General features: G+C 41.5%; 1 long non-coding RNA gene across 1 annotated transcript; it reads left to right on the forward strand.

Annotated features, from left to right (window-relative positions):
• Window positions 1-722: 722 nt before the first annotated feature.
• Window positions 723-23,681, forward strand: LOC118664848. Its single transcript, XR_004970431.1, has 3 exons — window positions 723-783; window positions 1,335-1,447; window positions 23,422-23,681. It is a non-coding gene; the product is annotated as an uncharacterized LOC118664848 (long non-coding RNA).
• The last annotated feature ends 1,689 nt before the right edge of the window (window positions 23,682-25,370 follow it).

The following is a 25,370-nucleotide window of genomic DNA, read 5'->3' on the forward strand; positions in this document are numbered from 1 at the left end:
GAAACTGCCGATAAACTTAATGAGATCTACAAGAAATCTAATGAGATCCTCGATGTTGTGATAAAGGACCAACTAGAAATTAAGCATACACTGACTGAAATAAAGAATATTATACAGACACCCAACAGCAGACCAGAGGAGCGCAAGAATCAAGTCAAAGATTTGAAATACGAAGAAGCAAAAAACACCCAACTGGAAAAGCAAAATGAAAAAAGAACCTGAAAATACGAAGATAGTGTTAGGAGCCTCTGGGACAGCTTCAAGCGTACCAACATCAGAATTATATAGGGGTGCCAGAAGATGAGAGAGAGCAAGATATTGAAAACCTATTTGAAGAAATAATGACAGAAAACTTCCCCCACCTGGTGAAAGAAGTAGACTTACAGGTCTAGGAAGCGCAGAGAACCCCAAACAAAAGGAATCCAAAGAGGACCATACCAAGACACATCATAATTAAAATGCCAAGAGCAAAAGACAAAGAGAGACTCTTAAGAGCAGCAGGAGAAAGAAACTCAGTTACCTACATGGGAGTACCCATACGACTGTCAGCTGATTTCTCAACCGAAACTTTGCAGGCCAGAAGGGAGTGGCAAGAAATATTCAAAGTGATGAATGCCAAGAACCTACAACCAAGATTACTTTATCCAGCAAAGCTATCATTCAGAACTGAAGGTCAGATAAAGAGCTTCACAGATAAGGAAAAGCTAAAGGAGTTCATCACCAAACCAGGATTATATGAAATGCTGAAAGGTATCCTTTAAGAAGAGGAAGAATAAGAAAAAGGTAAAGATACAAATTATGAACAACAAATATGTATCTATCAACAAGTGAATCTAAGAATCAAGTGAATATATAATCTGATGTACAGAATGAACTGGTGATTATAATAGAATCAGGGACATAGAAAGGGAATGGACTGACTATTCTTGGGGGGGGAAAGGGGTGTGGGAGATGCGGGAAGAGACTGGACAAAAATCGTGCACCTATGGATGAGGACAGTGGGTGGGGAGTGAGGGCGGAGGGTGGGGTGGGAACTGGGAGGAGGGGAGTTATGGGGGGGAAAAAGAGGAACAAATGTAATAATCTGAACAATAAAGATTTAATTAAAAAAAAGTGGAAACAATAGCTAATTGTCACTATAATGTGTTTGTTTAGTGATAATGGGAATCTGCCTTTGAGAAAAAATTGGAATTTATCCAACTTTAAGTTATTTTTGTGTCTTCTTAGAGTAAGGGCCAGCAAACTGTGGCCTGTGACAAATAGGGCCTGAGGTCTGTTTTTTTTTTAAAAAAAAAAGTTTTATTGGAACACAACCTCATTCACTTTTTTTCCAGACTGCTATGGCTGCTTTTGTGCAAAAGACCCTAGGAACTACAAATCCTAGAATATTTACTACATAGTCCTATGTATGGCAGAAGTGTACCCACACCTATCTTACAGCGATGAGGTAAGTATTTTGTCTTAGTCAGATTGGGTTGCCATAACAAATATCACCCTCTGAGTGTCTTGAACAATAGACATTTATTTTCTCGCAGTCTAGAGGCTGGTAGTCTGGGTGCCAGCATGGCTGGTTTCTGGTGAGGGCTTTCTTCCTGACTTATAAGAGGCTGCCATCTCACAGTGCTTACATGTGAGGTATTGGGGGGGGGGGCGGATTAGGTTGGGAGGAGGAATAAAGTGAGCACACCTCTCTGGGAATCTTCTTTCGGGACACTAATCCTATTCTACGGCCTCACCTTGTTACAGGCATACCTCATTTTATTGTTCTTTGATTTATTGAGCTTCACAGACATTGCCTATTTTACAAATTGAAGGCAAGAATCTCTTCCAGCAAAACAAATACCACTCACTTCACTGTGATCTTTGCTTTATTCTGAGGCTCTTCAACTGACTATGGCCAAAATATGCCTGTGCCTCATTGAACCTCAATTACCTTCTTATAGGCCCTCTCTCCAAATATAGTCATACTGGAGGTGAAGGCTTCAACATATGGATTTTGGGGAGACACATTCAGTCTATAGGATACTTTCAACCTACCAAATATGATTTAGTCTAACATATACATGGCACTTTATCCCCGATGCACCTTCCAATACCCCTTTCTAAAAATCTCTGGAAAATAGGTTGAAAACAAAGTACAGTGGAAACCTTCCCCTCCGACTATGAATAAAGAGACTATCTAGAAACCTTACTTCAATGTTACCCTTAGAAAAGCATTTGAGCCTGGAGAGAAATAGAGATGAAATGACTTCTGGAGAGCAGAACAAATTGTTGCATTGAGAAATTGAACGGCACCTATTAATCCATTCCCCCAAATGGTAGTTTTTATCATGTGGATGCCTTTTCATCTTACTGAGGAAAACAGCAGTGAACGTACTTGGGGAGAATCAGTGACCAAGTGGGTTTATAAGATTCAAATAAGCATTGATGGGTCAAAGTCAAGTTGTACTATTTGCAAAGAGGATATAACTCTATTTCTCCAACAACCACAGAGTATTTTAAGAGACACTACCTCATTCATCTTCTGAGTGCCCTTTGAAGTAAGTGTCCCATATTTTATTTCTATTTTATAAATGGGAAAACTAGGGCAGAGAGCAGTTATATGCCTCTCCCCAGAGTGAATCAATCACTAGGGGAACTAAAATAGAACCATTTTAAGTCCCTTGTTCTCTATGCATTCAACCACGAGTTAGTGTAATAAAGACCTCTCCATAAATAAAAAGTGTCCTCTGCTCATTGGGTAAGGCATTACTCACACTGTGAACAAGGTGTGTCTTTCCTGCTATGCCAAGATGGTGGATGACGCTCTAACTTTGGCACTTTTAAGAACTCCCTTTCCCAATTATAAAAAACATGAGCATCAATAGCAAATAAATTTTAAACCAAAATAGGTTATGGTCAAAGCACCAAAAGTAATACTGGATTGAGATCCTGGCACCATACTGTGTCAGGGCATAGAATCAGGCTCTAGCACCATCTAGTGGAAACCAAAGGAACCCCTGGATTATCCACAGGGTTGTTTGTCCTCCTGGGGGTTCCGTTCATGGGGAGGTTTGGATGATCTCCTGATTAAAGCTTCCTAGGGCTTAATCCTGTACAGCAAATGTATCTTTTGTCCAAGTCAACATGGAAGTACATCAAGGGTTGGTCGTGGGTTATCTGCTGTAGTTCTGTTGCCAGTGACACAGAGTAGAAGGGATGAGGACTAGTAGTGAAAGAGAACAGTTTCAATGTACCCAGCTCTTTGGTTTTACACAAATTATCTGATCTCTCCAAATTCCTATTTAACTCATCAATATGATGATGTTAAGGGTGGTTGTAACGGTTAAGTGAGATATTTAGTTTATTTATATCATTATACAGTGACTGTCAACAAATATTAGTTTTCTCTTTCCCGTAAAAGATTTCTGCAATATTTCCATATTGCACTGCATTTGTTTATGAGGGCTATTCTAACAAAGTATCACAGACTGGCTTAAACAGTAGGAATTTATTTTCTCTCTTGGCTTTTAGATGAAGATCTTCCCATATCTCTTCATACTGTCCCACCTCTGTACGTGCCTATGTCCAAATTTTCTCTTCTTATCAGATCATCGATCATATTGGGTTAGAGCCCATCCTAATAACCTTATTTTAATATAATACTTCTTTAAATACCATATCTCCAAAGACAGTCCCATTCTGAGGGCACCAGGGGCGAGAATTTCAATATCTGAATTTGTGGAGGAAGCACAAGTTAGCCCATAGACAGCACAGCAGGCAGACGGCCATACAGCAAGCAATTAGTGGAGGCAGGATAAATCCCCAGCCCTTGCCTCATGCTGCACAACCATGCTGCCTCGACAGAGGTAAGTAGGAAAATACACTTTGATGGATCAAATGAAAGATTCCCATTTATTGTTGTTTAAGGCAAACTGTGAGGTCTTTTTCCTCCGGGTTCACAGGTTCCTGAGATAAAAGGTCCTCTACAGGTACAACAATGTATAGTTAATTACAGCAGTCCCCTCGGGTACCCTCCACAAATAAGGAGGTGGAATCCAAACATTGATTCTATTCCCTAAATGGATTGAATCAATGATTCCTGAGTTATTAAGTTACCACCAGCGCTATTCAGCTGACTCAGGAAGGGCTCTTTGTAACTTCCAGCTAATCTATAGGACAGTTCAAAACCTTCAGCAGTGAAAAAACTGCTCTCTCCAGTTTTTATTCTAAAAAAAAAAAAAAAGTGTCTGCCAGCATTTTCAAAAATGTATTCTGTGAGGTGCACATATGTTAATATAAGTATAGCAAAGACTGTCCACCTCACTTTCTTCTCCAGCAGATTTCCCTTTACAGTCTCCCAAACAGCCAGCCTCTGCACTTCAGGGTGAGCGAGAACTGAATTGCAATGCCTCCCTGCCTGCTCTACCGTGACTTTCACACTGTCTTCCCCTCCAATTTCTCCACCGCAGCTATTTCCATGCCTGGGATCCCATGCCTCTCTGCCTGGGACAAAATATAAAGTCATAATAATAAAACGTAAGCAGGAGCTTCAGAATCCCAAACAATCACCCTCTCTGGTTATTATCATCCTTATTACCTCCATTGTCAGTGGCCATCTGAGCTTACTTCATAAAAAGAAAACTCAGTGCAAAGATAGCAGCATCAAGCAGTACTTGCTGTGGAAAATGCAAATGAAGCTGGGTCTGAAGGTTGGCTGTGGATTTTCCTAGTGAAATTGCATATCATACTCAATTGCAAAGGTGGCTTGTTATATATGCTTACCTCAGGGCTTCATTCTCCATTTAAAACGCCATGCAAATTCACATACAGATCTTCACATGGGTAACCTCATAGGCACCATGGTTAACGCCATCTTCAACACATCATTTAACCTGAGATTATCGTCTATTCTGGTCTCTTGGTTCTTTTCTCCTCTTTTCCCATTTAGCAGATCATCCCCTCCTTTTCCTCAAGCTAACATATTCCCACTATACAAACATTACTGCTCTTACACCCAGCACCTAGATCTTGGTTTCTAACACCAGTCTCAAAACAAAGAAACAAAAACTGGGGCTGACTCTGGTCTGGCACAGGGGGTGTAAAGGAGGAGCCTGGAGCAACTTATAGTACCAGCAAATAAAGTGCTCAGTAAAAAAAGTGTTCAGTAGTTTAAAAAAAATGGGGCATGTCAAAGGAAAAAAAAAAAACTAACCTTCCAATAGCCAAAGCTGGGACCATTTGAGTGGCAAAAATAAATGACATAGAATTTGGATTATAACACAAATCCTATATAATCCTATATAATAAAAGGATAATATGCAAATCGACTGAACTGCAGAACGACCGGTCGCTATGATACACATGGACCACCAGGGGGCAGATGCTCAATGTAGGAGCTGCCCCCTGTGGTCAGTGCACTCTCACAGGGTGAGTGCCGCTTAGCCAGAAGCTGGGCTCACAGCTGGTGAGCGCAGCAGCGATGGCGGGAGCCTCTCCCACCTCCACAGCAGCACTAAAGATGTCCGACTGATGGCTTAGGGCGGTGATGGCAAACCTTTTGAGCTCAGCGTGTCAGCATTTTGAAAAACCCTAACTTAACTCTGGTGCCATGTCACATATAGAAATTTTTTGATATTTGCAACCATAGTAAAACAAAGACTTATATTTTTGATATTTGTTTTATATATTTAAATGCCATTTAACAAAGAAAAATCAACCAAAAAAAAATGAGTTCACATGTCACCTCTGACACGTGTGTCATAAGTTCGCCATCACTGGCTTAGGGCCTAAGCCAGATATCCAACTGATGGGGAACAGGCCTAAGCTGGCAGTCAAACATCTCCCAAAGGCTCCTGGACTGTGAGAGGGTACAGGCTGGGCTGAGGGACCTCCGTGAGTGCACGATTTTGTGCACCGGGCCTCTAGTATAAAATAAATATCCATGACTTCATATGGATATAAATAAATGATTGAATTACTATGTGGGAGAGAAGAGACAAATGAGGAAAAATTGCAAATAATATATAGAGATGTTCTCCCCTTGTTGGGGACTAAATGTGTCCCCTGAAAAGCCATAGGTTAAAATCTTAGCCACCGATGTGATGGTATTCAGAGGTGGGGCCTCTGGAAGGAAATTAGATGGCGCTCTCATGGATTGGATGATACCCTTATAAAAGAGATTCCAGAGAGATCTCTGTGCTTCACAATTTTCAAAGGTGGCTTGTTATATACTTACCTCAAGTTATATACTTGTCTCTGAGGACATAAAAAGAAAACAGCCATCTATGAACCAGGAAGTGAGCTCTCACTAGACACTTAATCATCCATTTTTTGATCTTAGACTTCCCAGTCTCCAGAACTGTGACAACTAAGTTTCTGTTGTTTATAAGCCACCCATTCTATTATATTTTGTTATAGAAGCTTGAATGGACTAAGACATTCTTCAAGAAAGTAGAGTTTAGTCTCCCCACACCATGCTCTGAATACCAGTTGGATTGGTGACTCATTTCTGAAGATGAGAGTATGGAAAGAGAAAAACAGTCAGCTTATAGTGGAGAAACCTGGCAAAACACTAATTTAAGTAAATGATCAAGGTTAATATCCCCAGTGATAAGTTGTGTTGATGCTATGTACACTCCCACATGATGTCATGAGAAAGGTATGTTACCCCTGTGATATTCATCCCCAAACCCAACACATCAACCTAATCATGAGAAAAACATCAGACAAACCTAAACTGAGGAACATTGTATAAAATACTCGAACAATTCTCTTTAAAACTATCAAGGTCATAAAATACAGGGAAAGAGTGAGACAGTCACAGGTCAGCAGAGACAAAAGATATGGGACAAGGAAAGAAGACTAGTACCCTGAACCGGACTCTATTACAGGAAAAGGACATTAGTATAAAAACTGATAAATTCCGAATAAAGTCCAAAGTTTGTTTAATGTCAATGTTAATTAGTTTTTAGTCTTGGTCCCGTGGCTTTGTAAGATGCTGACATTAGGAGAAACTGGGTGAAGGATATACAGGATTTTTCTGTGTTATCTGAAACTGTTCTATAAATCTAAAAGTGCTCTGAACTAAAAAGGTTATATTAAAAATTATAAAGCCAAAATAATTGTTGCCTTTTAACATTTTGTTCATCTACAACTTCAGTTTACCACTACAGAATCTTACTTTACGAAAAGGTAGGCAAAGGAAAAATAACTAAGATGAATAGTTATTGGAGGATGGAATCAAGCTCACTTCAACACATTTAGACATAGCTCACATACCATAAAATTGACATTTTAAAATATACAACTCATAGATATTTATTATGGTTACTAAAGTTATGCAATTATCACCACTGTCTAATTCCAGAACATAGTTATCACCACAAAAGAAACCCCATACCCATTAGCAGTCACTCTTATTCCCCCCTCCCCAATGTCCCTGGAAACCAGCAATCTACTTTCTATATTTACGGATTTGCATAATGTTTTCAAGATCAATTCATATTGTAGCATGAATCAGTACTTCATTCCTTTTTACAGCTTAATAATATTTCATAGATATGTCACTTTTTTATCCATTTATCGGTTGGGCATTTGGCTTGTTTCCATTTTTTTTATTACTACAAATAGTCCTGCTATGAATATTCTTGTACAAGTATCTTTGCAAACATATGTTTTCTATTCTCTAGAATATATACCTAAGATTGAAATCGCTGGATAATGTAACAACTCTGTGTTTAACCTTATGAGGAACTGCCAAACTATTTCTCGAAGTGTCTACCATTTACACTATCACCAGTAATGCATGAGAATTCCATTTGTTCTACATCCTCACCAATATTTTCTTTAAAAAAATTGATTTTAGAGAGATGAAGAGAGAGAGAGAGAAACATTGATGTAAGAGAGAAACATTTATCAGTTGCCTCCTGCATGCGCCCCAACTGGTGTTCCAACCTGCAACCTGAGTATGTGCCCTGAACAGAAATTGAACCAGTTGCCTTCTAGTGCACGGGACAACACTCCAACAAACTGAGCCACACTGTCCAGTGCCGCACCAATATTTCTTATTATTTCTCTTTTATAATAAAGATCCTAATGAGTATAAAGTAGTATCTCATTGTGGTTTTGATTTGCATTTCCCTGATGGTGAATGATGTTGAGCACCTTTTCATGTGCTTATTAGCCATTTCCATATCTTCTTTGGAGAAACATCTATTCAAATCCTTTCTCCATATTTGATTAAGTTATTTATCAGTTTATTATTGGGTTATAATAGTTATTTTATATATATTCTGGATACTAGACCCTTATCAGATATATGATCTGCAAACTTTGTCTCCCATTCTGTAGGTCACCTCTTCACTTTCTTGATAATGTCATTTGATGCACCAAAGCTTTTAATTTTGAAGAGGTCTGATTCATTTATTTTTTGATTGTCCATGCTTGCAGTGTCATATCTAAAACAACTATTGCCTTATGAAGACAACTACTCCAAAGCAATTATCTTGTTTTCAGGTGGAATACTATTGAGGCCAAGCTCTCAATTATCCAGAGAGTGTTGGGCTGTAGGGCACTAAGTAAAGTTCTAGTTTTATTCACAATATAGTCAATTTTTCATGAAGCACCCATGACTACCGAGTAAATAAAATGACTGTGTGATAGGGGAAGAGTGAGAAGGGAAACTGTCATATTCTTTTCTGAGGTTTTGTTTGTTTTATTAATTGAAATATTAAAGGGCTCAGATGCACTGTAGTAAGTTTTAATTTCATGTCTTTAACTGAAAATTAATAAAAAGTCTAGTAATATACAAAAGACAAAACTCATCAGTGAAGATCATTCATTTTATAAGATCCAATGCAATGGACCTATTTACATTAGAAACCTTCATGATGTACTAGTGTTGACTTCATAGAAGTTGTGAGGAAAACCAGCAGAATATAATTTCCAAATCAAAGCATAACAAAAGAAATTGAATGCTTTTAGTACAAGTACAGAAAATGCTGAACCTCATTTTTGTACAATTTATGAATCTTACCAAAACCCTTGTTTGGGAAAAGGGTCTTAAATTTATTCAGTGAAGACACTAGCTTGCTGTTGGTCTAGAGCTCATAAGGAGACCAAAGCAAAGGATAAGGACACATATTCTCCAGGCAGTACTTTTAAATATTGTATTCTTCCTTCCTTAATTTTTTCAGTCCATTCAAGGCTGGAATAGTGCTGACTAAGTTCCCACCAGCCCTTTGAGAACTGCCAAGATCCTGCCTTGCTGGACCACTTTGATACTGACGGGCAGCTGAATTGTCAAGTTCTACAAAAAAGCACGTTTCCCTGCTTGGCTGGATGTCTTCCCCATCTATTTAGAACAGTTCTAAAATACAACTCCCTGCCCATCCATCCATACACCTGGGTGGGCAGATCAAGAGGGTGGGACTTTGGAGCTAAGTCTGTTTTCCTGATGCCTAACCCTCCTGGCTATTGGGCTGCCTCCTGAGCTCAAAATTTCCTTTTCACATGTAACCCACACTTACAGGCACAGGCAGAAACCCAAATGGGATTACCATTCCAAACTCAAGAATCCCCTACATAAGCTCAGTTACTGAATCTTTAGCAGAGTTTATAACATTCTACCCTATAAATTTAGCATTATCTAAGTAAATGGTTATTCCACTATAGAAGTAATGGCTGTATTTTAATTGTTTTATTGAATTAAATTTGAACATATGAATATGCAAAAATAGTTCATTCAATAAATTGTGTAGTACTCAGAAGAGAGGTAATTTCTAAATTCTGGGTGTTAAAAACAAATATCACAGTAATAATTCAATAGCAGTGGCCCCAGCAATTGAAGACAGGTTCTTTGAAGTTAGGGTCAAGGTATTTTGGCAGCAAATGCACATGGGTCCATAGATCACAACTTCCCTGGCCATGCTTGATGTGAATAAAATATTCAAAGGGTGGAGGAGCCCAGCTGGTGTGGCTAAGTTGGTTGAGTGCCCTCCCATGCACCAAGAGGTTACTGGGTTTGATTCCTAGTCAGAGCACAGGCCCGGGGCTGTGGGCTCGATCCGAAGCAGAAGAAAGCCAATCCATGATTCTCTCTCGTCGATGTTTCTATCTCTACCTCTCCTGTCCTCTCTCCATAAAATCAGCAAGACATATTTTTTTAAAAAAAGGGGTGGAGGATTGGGATAGATATCTACACATGAGTCTAGAATAAACTAGTTGGTGATTGTGTCTTTTCAGTAAAAAAAAGAACAATTTGTTCATCTTCTGAAAAATGGTAAGATGGGAAATTTCTTCAGAATCCAAATGTTTTTCAAAAAATAAGACATTTGTCTTTCACATCCACTCTCCCCTCCCCCTTCACAGTTTTGCAGGCATAGCCACAAGAAGTGTCCCTTAATTCATACTTGAGTAACAAATATAACATTGCCCCAGAAAGAATAGAGAGAAACCAGAAGGCTAACTGGACCAGAGTTTGTCAATGTAACCAGTTCAGAATCACCTTTGTGAAATGGTTCCCCAACTCCTTATGAGACTAACTGAGTCATCAGAATTTCGATGGGTTCAGGAAGGTTATATTTGTGAGGGGGGGAGCTTCCTGAAGTTAACTTTGCTGAATCTAATAATGCTATTATTAGAGTGATGATAATTAGTAATAGATACTTTAGCAAAGACGAAGGGATCCCCAGAAGTGGAGCTGGAGTTGGTAGATGGTAACTGACCTTGGCAGAGAGAAAGGATTCAAGAAGAATTTTATGTTTGAACTAGGAGGAAATCATAACATATCATCTTCTTCAGTCATGAAAATGGGTCTTTTCATCACATGTGCTTCGGAGTCTGAGGAAGTAATGTACACATACTACAGACATCACCCTTGTTTTAGAGCAAGGCTCCTCAAGGTCAGACTCACCAGAGGAGGCATGTGCTAGGAGAGTATATGAGGGGGACACAAGGAAATAAGTAAGAAAAAAGAGATAATTTGATAGAATATAAGATGTATTTCCCTTGTGGCCATAAAGTGAATATCTAAGGAATAGACATATTTTGGGTTTATGTGACATCAGTATAAAAGTCACACAGGAAGAACTCTGCAATAAGAACATCCAGCATGAAAAAGATTCCATGCCCTGGGTAAGGCAAAAACCAGGCAGAATGGCTTTGTCCAGAGTAGCCATACTGACCAAAATTAAGGATCTCCTCTTGGTTTTGAAAGCAGGAATTAAAGCAAAGAAGCGCATTCATCTACAATGATATGACAACATTGCTGTGTATCATGCAGACAAAGGTGATATGTATATGAGAGTTGAAGTTTTCAGTGTGTTAATAATTAACCTGCTCATTAGGTGTATTGGACAGGATTAGTCCCTAATTGGGACAGAGCAACTGCAAGACAAATTATTAAAATAATGGATGGAACGTCCTTTCTTGACTTTAAAAGTTTAGTAGCCCCAGATATTTCTATATCTCATATGAGAAAAGAATGGAGAGTTTTTGGTCTCGAAGAACTTAGAAAGTGAGACTGCTTTGATGCATTCAAGCAAAGATTGAATTCTTTGAGTACTGAAGTGGATTTTAATACAGACACTGTGAAGAGAGAATATTTTTTTAAATAGATATGTGTCCCAGGTGGGAAATGTCAATATTAAAGGAGGCTGTGAGGTGGAGGCAAGGGTATATGAGAAGTCTCTACTTTCCTCTCAATTTTGCTGTGAACCTAAAACTGCTCTAAAAAACATAGTTTTAAAAGAAACAGGTATGTTTCTGCATTTTGACATAATAAGTCCTCTACCCAGACACTATGTGGCTCATCGCTACACATTTGTTAAGAAGACCACAGCTGTGTATATAGATAAGAATACATTTATGCAAATGAACTTTTAAAAACTATATTTGACATGGCTCTAGTATCTTGAAGTTCTACAGATTTAATAACTAAATAAAGCTATCTTTCAAAAATCCATACTTGAAATTTTAAACTAGGAAATGGAGGAAGAATAAAGTTTGCCAAATATAAAAAGAAGTGTTATTAAAGATGATTGCATCTAATATTTTACCTTACCTTGTCACGCCCATCCCTAATTTTAACTAATACTTTTAAAGCAGTATGAACTATAGTCCAGCGCTTTTTAGATTCTGGGATAGCTTTGCTGAATTACGTCCTAGAATATTACAGAGAGAAAAAAAAAAATCCAAATAACTCTTTGAAAAATGCCTAGCTCCATTGATTTTGTGGAGTGGCTCTTGCTTGGCTGAATTTAATTTAAATGTAGTTCTTTGTTATTGCTTCGAGAGGACGACAGTCATTTCTAACAAGCACAAATTATTCAGAGCATGACCCTAAATGCTGTATTTCAAATAGCAAAAGAAAACAAGCTATCCTCTAACCTACTTCGCTTTGCAGGAAGAGGAGCTGTGTGAAAAGAGAGCTGAGAAAGGACAACCTGACCCAGAGAGATTAGCCCTCACCAGGCCCCTCCTCCCACTTCCAGCGAGTCTCTGGATGAGCCAGTTGCACAAATACAAGAAGATCAGGCCAGCATCCTGGAAGGGGGCAGGGGGTTTGTATCACCCTCCTTGGATAGCTGTTTGCCAAATTCTGGTTAACCCAGTTACAGTAAAGCCATTGTGGACTCTTTAGTAGAGCAAGCCTCCAATCTACATGGCATTCACGATTTTTTGATGGCCATGGCCTCAGCCAGTAACTGCAATTTAGTGGCTTACGCATTCTCATGAAAGGGGGCGGGCAAAGGCTCAAGAGCAGTGCATTTCATGGCAATAGGAAATGGGACACATTTTGTGCAGGGGCCAACTCCTTTGCATTTCTGAGGATGAAATGCCCCCTAGATCAAAGTGACAAAGTGGTTAGGATATTCACGGGACAGAAGACAAAAGGAGTTCATTCACTGCCAAAAAAACAGCTTTCTGTTAAGTATTTAGAAGTTTAATAACAGTACTTACATGAGAAGTAGAATGCAGGAGAGTAACTTGAGAGTGTGCACAGCTTAACAGAAACTGGTCATTCTTCTGTACAAAGGCAGGCAATCAGTGATGAGCTTACCCTCATTCACTCATCCATTCATCAAACAAGTATGGAGTACCTACTGTACTAGTGAGTACCTACTACCCAGCACTGAGCTAGGTATTATAATAAATATAAATATGCTGAAAAAAAGCCTTTACCTTTCAGGAGTTTGCAGGCATATAATCTTACCTAATAATAGACAAACATGTAAATTGACTGTCCCTCCACTATGCTTACCAGCCAATCAGGAGAGTATGCAAATTAACCCAACAATGATGGCAGTTAATTTGCATATGTAGGCGCCCAGCGGCCTGGGTCCTGGGAACACCATCAGACACCCAGGTCACTCCGAGGTAGGCCCCGTGTGGGCCCTGAGCAGCCTAGGAAGGGCCTGAGACAGGGGACTCCTGGGCAGGACCTGAGCTTGCGGTCAGAGCAGAGGGGGCTCCTGCCTAGGCCTAAAGCCTTGGCCAGAGGTCTTAGGCCTGGGCAGGGGCCAATGGGAGGGAGCTGGGGGTCCCCTGCCCAGGCCCCGAGGCTTTAGGCCTGGGCCGGGGCTGAGCCAGGGATCGGTGAGAACTACAGAGGAAACACCTTTTCTGACCGCTCATTGGCTAAGCTCCCTGTATGCCACTGGTAATATTCTTAGTAACTTGGGCAATAAGAATCCAAGAAGGTGACCTAGGGTTTTTCCACCACACTTCTGGTGAAAAAAATGAAGGTCCACTGCTGGAGGGCTAAGAAATGTCATATCCTGCCCTGGCCGGTTTGTCTCAATGGATAGAGCCTCAGCCTGCCTACCGCAGGGTCTGGGTTCAATTCTGACTAAGGGCATGTACCTAGGTTGCAGGCTCCTCCCTGGCCAGGGCCCAGGTCAGGGCTCATGCAGGAGGCAACCAACCAATCAAAGTGTTCCTCTCACTTTGATGTTTCTCTCTGTCTTTCCCTTTCTCTTCCACATTCTCTAAAAATCAATGGAAACATATCCTCAGATGAAGATAAAGAAAAATAATAAAGAAATGTCATATCCTATGAAAGACACATCTTGAAAATGCCTAAAGAAAGTTGTCATTTTTTCATGGTGAAGGGACTGGAGTCCATATTGATGAAAACACCTTGGTGGCTGCGGTGACTGGCAGTGGCTGCAGTGACTGGCAGTGGCTGCAGTGGGGTGATGGGGCTGGTGCCTTCCCCTGATCAGCCAGGTCTCCCTCCACAAAGGGAGGCCAGGCTGCAGCTTAGGCCCGCTCCCCAAGGGCTCCCAGTATGTGAGAGGGGGCAGGCTGGCTGAGGGACCCCTTACCAGTGCACAAATTTTGTGCCCCAGGCACCTAGTATAGTATAATATAATATAATATAATATAATATAATATAATATAATGTAATCCTATATAATAAAAGAGAAACATGCAAATTAACCATCCCTCTGCTACTCTCAAGCCATGCCCACAAGCCAATCAAGAGCGAGTATGCAAATTAACCCAACTAAGATGGCCGCAGCCACAGAGCTGGAGTGAGCAGGAGGCTTGGATTGCCCCCGGTGATGGAGGAAGCCAAGCTTCCCGCCTGCCCTGGCTGGCCCTCGGCTACACTCAAGGCTACAAAGTTTTAATTATAGAAGATAAATAAATCCCAGAAAAAAAAAAAAAAAAGGAGAGGCTGGGAGCTTGGGTCACTGGGGAGTGTGGCCAGCCTGAAAACGGCCATCAGCCCCTCACCCAGGCTGGCCACACCCCCATTGGGTGAGGGTCCCCGCTGGGGGGCTTAGCCAGCCTGCAAACAGCCATCAGCCCCTCACACAGGTTGGCCAGGCACCCCAGCGGGACCCCCACCCTGATCCAGGACACCCTTCAGGGCAAACCAGCCAGACCCCACCCATTCACCAGGCCTCTATCTTATATAATAAAAGGGTAATATGCAAATTGACCCTAACAGTAGAATGACTGGGAATGACTGGTCACTATGACACATACTGACCACCAGGGGGCAGACGCTCAGTGCAGGAGCTGCCCTCTGGTGGTCAGTGCACTCCCACAGGAGGAGCTCTGCTCAGCCGCAAGCCAGGCTGATGGCTGCCAGCACAGCAGTGGTGGCGTGAGCCTCCCCCACCTCCTCAGTAGTGCTAAGGATGTCCAACTGCAGCTTAGGCCTGCTCCCCGCTGGCAAGTGGACATCCCCCGAGGGCTCCCGGGCTGCCAGAGGGATGTCTGACTGCCAGCTTAGGCCCAATTCCCTGGGGAGCAGGCCTAAGCCAGCAGGTGGACATCCACCGAGGGGTCCCAGACTGTGAGAGGGCACAGAGCAGGCTGAGGGACCCCCTCCCACCCCCCGCCGAGTGCACAAATTTTGGGAACTAGGCCTCTAGTCTATATAAATAAACGGCTAAGTGTCTACCCATCTGACCAGAAGCTATGATGCACATTGACCACCAGGGGGCAGACGCTCAACGCAGGAGCTGCCATGACATGCACTGGCCATTTAAAAATAAATGGCACCATGGACCTGGCGCTGCAAACCAACACTCGGCTTCCCCCAAGTGGGACACAGGCCCTGCCGCCAACCTGGAGTGACACCCCACCAAATCACAGCCAATGCTGCCAAGACCCCGTGGCACAAAATGCGGCCCACAGCCCAACCCGGAAACAGTCTCTTTGGGTGACAGGTGATGATATGTGGCAATGCCCAGCTTCCTCTCCCCAGTAACTAGCCTCCTGGAGTTTTTTCAGCCCAGGAACACAACTTGCTTTATAGGCAGGTGGAAATATTTTACAGTTTAACCAAATGATTGTGAAGCATTTTCACTTGCCTCATCTCATTTGATCCTCACAGAAGTCATGGAGTAGGTAGATAGGAGACTCAGTAGAATCCTATTTTCTTTTCATTAGCCAGAAAACTGAGATTTAGAAAGTTTAGAAACTTGACCTGGCTGAAAAGAAGTAAGCAATGGTGGAACTTGAAAATGACTTCAGGTTTTCTCATTGTGCATAATATAGTCAAACACTGCTATTTTATTTTACCCTTTGTTCTCCCTGCATGATCTATAATAATAGTCTACTTCATGTTGATATTTACTGCTGTGTTGCTGAGAATTACCTGAAGAGAACTTGGGGTGTTTCACTGGACTGGAAAAAGTTTAGCTAAATCAGAAAACAGGTCTAATTAAGCAAGTTCATTCTGTATATAAAAGAGGCTAAGTTGACTTGCACATGCTCGATACATATAAATCTTGCTGGTGCCAATCGCATGTGTGTGTTTTGATCTGTTATTATTGATCATGAATTTGGTTGACACTTCTACTATAGATAAATGGCGAAAAGCGATATTAAAATATTTCTTCTAATTAATTTCCTTTCAATGTGTATGAATCCGTGCACCAGGACACTAGTTTATAATTAATATAATATAATATAATATAATATAATATAATATAATATAATATATATAACCCTACATAATAAAGAGGTAATATGCAAATTGACTGTCATGCCCTGGCACAAGATGGCCACCTCCATGTGGTCACAAGATGGCCATGCCCATGTCTTCATAAGATGGCTACTACAAGATGGCCAGCAGGGGAGGGCAGTTAGGGGTGACCGGGCTGGCAGGGGAGGGCAGTTGGGGGGAACCAGGCCTGCAGGGGAAGGCAGTTGAGGGCAATTGGGCCAGCAGGGGAGGGCAGTTGGGGGCAATCAGGCTAGCAGGGGAGCTGTGAAGCGTCGATCAGGCTGACAGGGGAGTGGTTAGGGGGTGATCAGGCTGGCAGGCAGAAGTGGTTAGGGGCAATCAGGCAGGCAGGCAGGAGAGCAGTTGAAAGCCAGCAGTCCCAGATTGTGAGAGGGATCCCAGATTGGAGAAGTTGCAGGCTGGGCTGAGGGACACCCGTTCCCCCCCACCCCCAGTGCACGAATTTCATGCACCAGGCCTCTAGTATAATATATAAAATATGCACAAGTAGAGGTATCAGACTACCAATATCATATGCAAAGGAGACAGACAAAATCTAGTTTTGTAACCCACTCCTCAAGAGGATAAAAGGATTGTAGTTAAAGTGGCAAGGAGAGAGATAATTTTGGGGAGGGATTTCTTGGGATTCTTCACATTTCCCTCTCTCTGTGCCTCTACTCTGCCAGTGGAGAAGTTGGGAGGGATACTCCCTCCTTTCTTCATGCCAAATGAAAGATTTTTCAAGAGAACCACTTGGGGAACTTGCCCCATATCTCTTTAAAGTTTGGGAGGAAAGGAACAGGTGAATGTAAGATCCACACTTGAAAAAAAATCTCCAGGCAAGAAGCTGGCTGAAGCTGCACTTGTGTGTGATTTGTGGGATGTGTGAGGAGTAATCTGTGCTCACACTGATGGTAGAGACAAGAACACATCAATGTTTCCCACGCATCACACTGGGTCCATAGCACATGGGAAACAATGATGTTATAGCTGGTTAAGGTTTTTCACCTGAGAAGGCTACTCAGAAAGATAATGTGTTTAAAGAAAATATAGAAAGATAGGGTAGTGGAAAATAAAGGTGCCTTCTGCCTACATCTGATGGAGATCAGCACACTTCTTTTAGTAGTTATAGTAGATTAAGGTAGAAAGTCTAAATCTTATTAAGATACTTGAAGATAAAGTGTTATGGGGAAACAAAACATTTTTAAATATATATTTTTATTGATTTCAGAGAGGAAGGGAGAGGGAGAGAGAGATAGAAACATAAATGATGAGAGAGAATCATTGATCAGCTGCCTCCTGCACACCCCCTATTGGGGATTAAGCCCACAACCAGGGCATGTGCCCTGACCAGGAATTGAACCGTGACCTCCTGGTTCACAGGTTGAGCTATACCAGCCAGGCGGGAAACAAAATTTCTAAGCCACCTAAGAGTTGTTATATACCATTAATGTGTCACTGAATAAAGTCTGGATCTAAAAGGCTCATGTCTATAAACACAAGTGGTGAAATTTTAAGTATAATTCAGATATTTAGTTTTCAGGACTTTTTGTTTTTGGAAACTTAGAGTTTGGAAGTTTGAGAAACTCATTTTTATCTATGTGCCTAATGTATTAAGACAGGACATGAATAAAAATTGCAGACTCAGACTCAGTCCAAAAACATTTGGGCCTCGGGCATAAAGAACCCTCAGAGTGATGACCTTGAAGAGTGAACCATATAGGGATTATAGAGGGTTTGCATCCTCTTTCCCTCAGGAGCTGAGATGGGGTAACGGTAGAAGAAGCAGAACAAGCTTCTTGAGTATTAGCCATACTCTTCAGAATGGGGAGGTAAGGACATTCATAGAACAAAGGACAAACCTGGCTTCATACCCTAGCTTCCCTCCTTCTTTATCCCATTAGAAAGTTCCCCACTGTCTTGCTTTTCTACCTCGTTGACTGTTTAGCCAAATAGGGCATGGCCCTATGAGTCCCCTCAAGGCTGAGGCCATGGTTTGCTGAAGGCCACACACAGCTAAAGTATAATCCAGAGGTTACCTGATCTACACCCTCTCTTCTGAGGCCCAGAGAATTTAAGAGGCTCACCCGCCATAGCATACTTCTTGGTGGCAGTGGCAGAAGGAGAGTTGTGGTTTTTTGCTTCCCTAGTGGGTCTCTTTCAGCTATGATACCTTAAATGGAAGGTGTGTGGGAAGGAATAGATGGTCACATATACGCAGGTAAACAATGTTCTGCCTCATCTCACGTAGTAGGAAGGGGCCATGGTTTCAAGCAATTTTATTTAGTACTAGAGGCCCAGTGCACGGATTCATGCACCAGTGGGGTTTCTTGGCCTGACCTCTGGGTATCAGGCCAAAACTGGCTCTCCAACATCTTCCAAGGGGTCCCGGATTGCAAGAGGACATAGGCCAGGTGAAGGACCCCACCGGTGCATGATCGGGGCCAGGGAAGGACCACAGGAGGGCTTCAGGGTGTGTCTGGCCCATCTTGCCCAGGACCCATCCACCAGACCCCAGCAGCAAGCTAACCTACCAGTTGGAGTATCTGCTCCCTGCTGGTCAGTGGGCATCATAGTGACTGGTTGAACAGAATGGTCAGACTCTTAGCATATTAGGCTTTTATTATATAGGAAGGATTAGGCAGCAGCTCCACAAAAAGTTATTTGGAAACTTTAAAGAAAATTACAAAACCACTTCATATTCTATAAAGCCACACCATATGTTATGAATCAAACAACTGATTAAATAAACTGGGGATGTCATGAAAGTTCCATTAATGTTCATGTCATCTCTACCTAGAAAAATTGCTCAATTAAGCAACTTCAGAAATAAGACATTTTTATAATCTCCAATCACCTATAATTCTTTGTATACAAACAAGTAATCTTACATGCTTGCTTGGTACCCAGTCCAGACAGATGTGTTAGGTAAAGAGTCTTAAGGTTGTATGCAGCACCTGTTCAGAGTTGATTTTGTTCTCTGCATGGTTCCCATCCCATGAGGGTGTATGAGTCCATGTCTTTCTAGGAACCACTTCTAGATGAGAGTCAAGATTAGCCTAACCCTCACTCTTCAATGTTACAACCTCACACCAGTTCCTTCAGGCCTCAGCAGAGGGGTCTCACTCTAAAAGCAGAAGGTTGAACAGAAGTGCGCTGAGAGAATCTCCTATACTTGGAGACAGCTTCCTTTATTTGATCATGGAGATAAAACCAAGTAGCTCCAATGAAACATCTGGTCTCCCCTTGCCCACTGTTCTTTCAATGTCAAAAAAAAAGCAATTTTTTCCATAATATGAATAATAATAATAAATATGTGTTAATGAGATTTACACAATGTTGGAAAGAAAGGTTATGAATAGGTAATTACCCATTTAGGAGATTTGCAGATTTCAACCAGTTAAGCCTCAGGGTATGATTATCTCATTAATCCTGGACACTCAGAATAAAGATAGAATAGATTGGGTGTGACCAGAGAATACCATATTTTGCCAAAAACTAGTGTGGAACAGACTGTGGATGCAGAAGGGTATGTACCAAGTGTTAACCTAAGTGGAATTCACACTTACGAAAGGTAAGCAGCACCTGACAGAGCAAGCTCCCTATGTCCAGAGCCATGTTGCCAGGCTCCCAAATAAATGTTGTCTTATCCCCACCCTGATCCTCCACTTCTCAGAGTACTTTGTGTTCTTTCTAAACCACACTGTAACTGCTGACCTCTTCACCCTCAAGCCTCCTCTGGGCTTGTTTCTCTATCTGTCCCTGGAAATGGATTTACTCCCATCCACTCTTACTCATGGGAGGCACATGTGCGATGTGGAACTTAAACCTGCTATTTCAATTCTACCTTACTCTTAAAGAGTGCTCATGAAGAATGAGAGCTAGGAAGGACACAGGAGTCCTGCTTGAGGGAAACTCATTGAGCAAAAAGAGTAAAACAAGAAGTGGCAACTGGACAGACAACACCTTTGTCAATGACTAACATCAAATGATGTCAAATAGTTCCAGGCACTGTTCTAAGAGCTTTAACTGTATCATCAACACATCTAACTCTGTCAACATTCTCATGTCATAGATAAGCCTCAAATCCCCATTATAGACAATAGAAGTAGAGAGAAATAAAGTCAACTATTCAAATGTAAAACATTGGAGCCAGACAGGTGCTCAATAATCATAATTAAATTAATTGAACACTCAGTTGGGTCCATTAGTGTTAGTTCCGTGCCAGGCATTGGGCTATATGAGTTATATGCATTGTCTTATTGAATCTCTACAACGACCCCTTGAAGAAGGTACTATTATGATGTCCATTTATGTATCCTCTTATTTTCCATCCAAAGTTCAAAAATATTAAACAATGGAGCCAGGATCTAAACCACAGTTAGAAAAAAGAAAGATTTGTTTTTCCTCCTCATTACTGCCTCTACAAAGTTATCTACAGCTGGTCCCTCCAGCCAGTGGGTGGGATGCTTCATTAATACATGAAATGCCCCATCTTTGGAGGTACTCAAAGAGGGGCCAGACATTTACTCAAATGGGACAGCCTGTTAAAGTCATTTTTGTATTTCCATATACCTGGAGATATATGTTTATATTCATTCACATTTTATACTGTCTTTCTTGTCTTCTTTTCCACCAGATTTCTATTTACTCACCTTGAGTTTGCACACTACTTTTTCTTTTTATTTTTTCACAATAACTGGATGCCATATTCGATCATTCTTGCTCCTGCACTGCTGCAGCTGAGGAGTTTGAGATTATGAAAGGCCCTGAAAAACAAGTCTGAATTGTCTTCTTACAAAACAGACATTTTCTTGTTCCATGTTTTCTGCCCAGAGCAAGGATCACATTGTTCAGACTTGTAATGGACTGGGTTCTCCGAAGACAGCAGCACCACCACGCCCATGCCTTACCTCAAGGATGTTTTCTTTCTCTTCAGATCTGGATCTATGGGGTTCTGGTATACTTGAAACTTCATGATCAGTCATAGATTAAGAAGAACAGTGATCCATGTTGATGGAAAGTCATTATTGTAATGGATTCAGTTTCTCCGAAATGGAGCATATAATAAAAGTATACTAATAACTACCTAGTATTTATTAAGCATTTGCTCGGTGCCACTTTACTGAGCATTTCACATTTATTATTCTGTGTAAGCCCCATACCGAAAGAAAATTGAAATGTGAGATCCATCAACAGGTTACAGATAGGAAATTGAGACTTTGGGGTCACACAGGTATGAGAACTGGAAATAGTTTTTAAAACAACCTCTGGATTCCAGGAAGCCTGCTCCCTTGACCACGATCCAGCATGGCCTCCCACCATCCAATATGATCAATTAACACAGCATCTCAATGTTGTACCAACATGAACATTTAAGGATGCTGCTTATGAGGGCCCTCTGTGTGGAGATAAGCTCTTGCGTGAGCTAAATTCCTGCCACACTGATTGTTTTACCAAAATGGTCTAGGCTCAACTCTACGTTTACTGGGTAGATTGTTACTATACTTCCAAATGCCATCAAATCCATACACTGTGGATTTAAATGCACAGTATATGTCTTGAAGCCCATCTTCCATAAGAACTTTCTCTCTTCTTATAAGCTAATATATATATATATATATATATATATATATATATATATATATATATATATATATCTCCCCTGAATTATAGTTTGAAGAACTGGAGGCAGGATCATTTTTCTATCTAATATTAGGGTAATATGCAAATTGGTTGGGATGCTGTCACATAACGACCAATCACTAGGCTGCATGCACAGCAGGCGTGGGTGGGGACTGGCAGCTGGCGGTGGTGGCTGTGAGTGCTCCCGATGACCACTGCCACTTGATCAGGGCTGGCCCCAGGGCTCTGGCAAGCCGCCAATGGCCGATGCCACTGCAAGGGCCCAAGGTTCAGGCAAGCCGTAGTGGCTGCAATGGCCGAGGCTCGGGAAGCCTTGTGGCTGGCAGTGGCAGCAGCAGAGGCGTGATGGGGGCATTGCCTTCCCCTGATCACAGGGTCGCCTCCCACAGAGGGAGGCCAGACTGCGGCTTAGGACATCCCCTGAGGGTTCCCAGACTGTGAGAAGGGGCAGGCTGGACTGAGAGACACCCACCCCCCTGTGCACAAATTTCATGCACCGAGCCTCTAGTATACATGATACGTGTGTGTGTGTGTGTGTGTGTGTGTGTGTGTGTGTGTGTGTGTATCCAACGAGGGCCTTGGTTTAGAACACCCTGATTTTTTGTTCTTATTGTTGGGGGAGGGTGCCTAATTTTGTTTTATGCCATTGAGGTTTATAATCTTAAGGTATTTAGCTTCAGAAACAACAAAATAGGCTTTTAAAAAATGTTGGTGACTTGCTTCTTATAAAATAATTTTAGGCTATATCTCATGATACTGACACCCTAAAACCATGGAAGTAAGGAAAGTTTTTAACTATATATAAAAACACAAGAACTAATTAGATAGAAGTTTAAATATATAGAACATTAAGACTATCGAGTCAGATCCAGGCTGACACAGGGAATTGAGACTCTACATTGGCTTACAATGACAATATTACAGAAGTTTTATCCTAAAATTTCCCTAGATAAGAGTGATCCCATTACCTGCACTTCCAGGTGAGAAAGAATGAGGCCCACTGTATGGAGATAAGTTGTTTGGGATCATGTGGGTAGTCCAGACTAGAAGCAAGGCCACATTTTATAATCCTTTTTCAGGCTCATCACTTATTCTCATCATTTGCATCTTTTGTTTCTTATTTAGTATTACCCCTGACCTTCTTTCTTTCCTCATTTACCTAATGCTATTTTTTATTCATGTGCACTCTGGACCATTTGGCAAGAGATCCACATTCAAGGTCCACCCCTCCTGCTAACTCACCTTGGGACAAACCATCTGCCCTGGTGTGGGCCCCCTATTGCAACTTCACTCACCTGCTTCTCTGTCTCTCCCATTGAATCCAGAACAACAGAAATGACTGCACTCCTGGTGGATGTACCATAGAGCACAGGCTACATCAGCATGGACAACTGACTCACTCTGTGGGAAGCCTGCATACCTCAGCCAGTTACTTTCCTAAGCACCTGGAAGCTTCAAACAAGCGATGTAACATGTCCTATTGATAACACGCCAGAGATGAGATTAAACATTAGTCTTTGTCATGGACATTCAGCCAGAAGTCAAACATTACCTTCCTCCTTTACTATGGTGAAGTAAAATATTTGTGTCGGATGGTTCCTGTGTATTTCATCACCCTGTTTTTTGTGTTATGTGTCTGTTTGTTTTTTTCCCCATAGAAAATCTTCTGTCAGAACAGATCAATGGTGTTCATCAACTGGTGTCAGGGTTCTAAGTAGCCAATTCCAGATACTATCCTCAAAGCTTCTCTTGCCTCCATCACACACTGTGGGGGAAGAGAGGACTGCTTTGCACGTGCCAGTGAGGGGAATTCTTGTACCTTCTGCAGACATCAGAAATCTTCTCATAATGTCTCATGCAATGTCCCTGTCACTAGAGATGGCACAGAGAAGGGTGCCAGCTGGCAACCTGCTTGTTGGCTGGCTCTCTGAAACAGGTTTAACTAGTTAAGTCAAAATTAATTGCTAAGCCAAGATCATCCCAACCCCACATCAGAGAAAGAGCAAAACCCTGCCACTGAAAGGAGCTGTCAAGGAACCTGAAGTGCTTCTGGACACAAAGACCCTGGTTGAGCCAATGCATCTTTTGTTCAATAGTTATGACCATTCAAAACTAATATGTTGAAGTCCTAACCCCAGCACCTCAGAAAGTGACCTTACTTGGAAATAGGGTTGCTGTAGATGTATTTAGCTCAGATGAGGTCATACTGGAGTAGAGTGGGCCCCCATCCAATATGACTGATGTCCTATAAGAGGATGCAGATATAAGGGAGACACCATGTGAACATGAAGGCAGAGAGCAGGGTAATGTTTCTACAAGCCAAGCGATGCCAAAGATTGTGAGGAACCACCAGAGAGAGGCATGGAAGAGATTTTTCCCTGCCAGTCCTCTGAAGGAACCAACACTGTGGACACCTTGATCTTATATTTCTAGGCTCCAGAACTGAGAGGCAATAAATTGCTGTTGTTTAAGTCACCCAGTTTATGGTACTTTGTTATGGCAACTCTAGCAAAACTAGGACAGGCCATGTTTCCAAAGTTTAGAAAAACATAATATAAAGTGCTAGAATGGAAGGTTTGTGTAATTCATCATAGTTAATATTTCTCCTTATTGGGTGATACTTTGTCTATTTCCACCCAACAAATACCAACCCTTGAGTGTCTCAAAATAGACTAAGACACACACACACACACACACACACACACACACACACACACTCATTACTAAAACTTAAGTCTTTTGGCAAAGCCCTTCCCACAGCAGAGTACCATTTTCAACGTGTAGTTAAAACCAGCTAAGGACTTTCCATCACTCAAGTAGTACACATATTCTCTCATTCCATACTACAAATATTATTGTGTAGCTGCTGGGTACAAGACATTCTGATAGGCATTTAGAGATCCAACAGTGGGAAAAACAAGTAGCCACTATCTTCACAATAGCCTATGTTCAGTGAGGACGATAGATAATGACCAATTACTCAAATGCACACAGCTCTTAAACGTGACAAGTGCAATGAAGAAGTATCACCATACTTTGTAGGTAGCTACTTTCATTGTGGATCCGTGGGCAGGCAGAGCTGGGCTTACTGTGTATTTCATATAAAGGCTGCAACACTGTGTGTTTTCTCCCATCAAAAGAAAACACAAAACATTACATTCAGGGAACCAAACCACTGTCAAAAATAATCATCTTAATAAACCATAGGAACTCTTCTGTCAGAACAGATCAATAGTGTTCATCAAAGGAAGGGATCAGAGCTGAACGTGATAAA

The sequence above is a fragment of the Myotis myotis genome, unplaced genomic scaffold (assembly GCF_014108235.1).
Source record: "Myotis myotis isolate mMyoMyo1 unplaced genomic scaffold, mMyoMyo1.p scaffold_m19_p_1, whole genome shotgun sequence".
NCBI lineage: Eukaryota > Metazoa > Chordata > Mammalia > Chiroptera > Vespertilionidae > Myotis > Myotis myotis.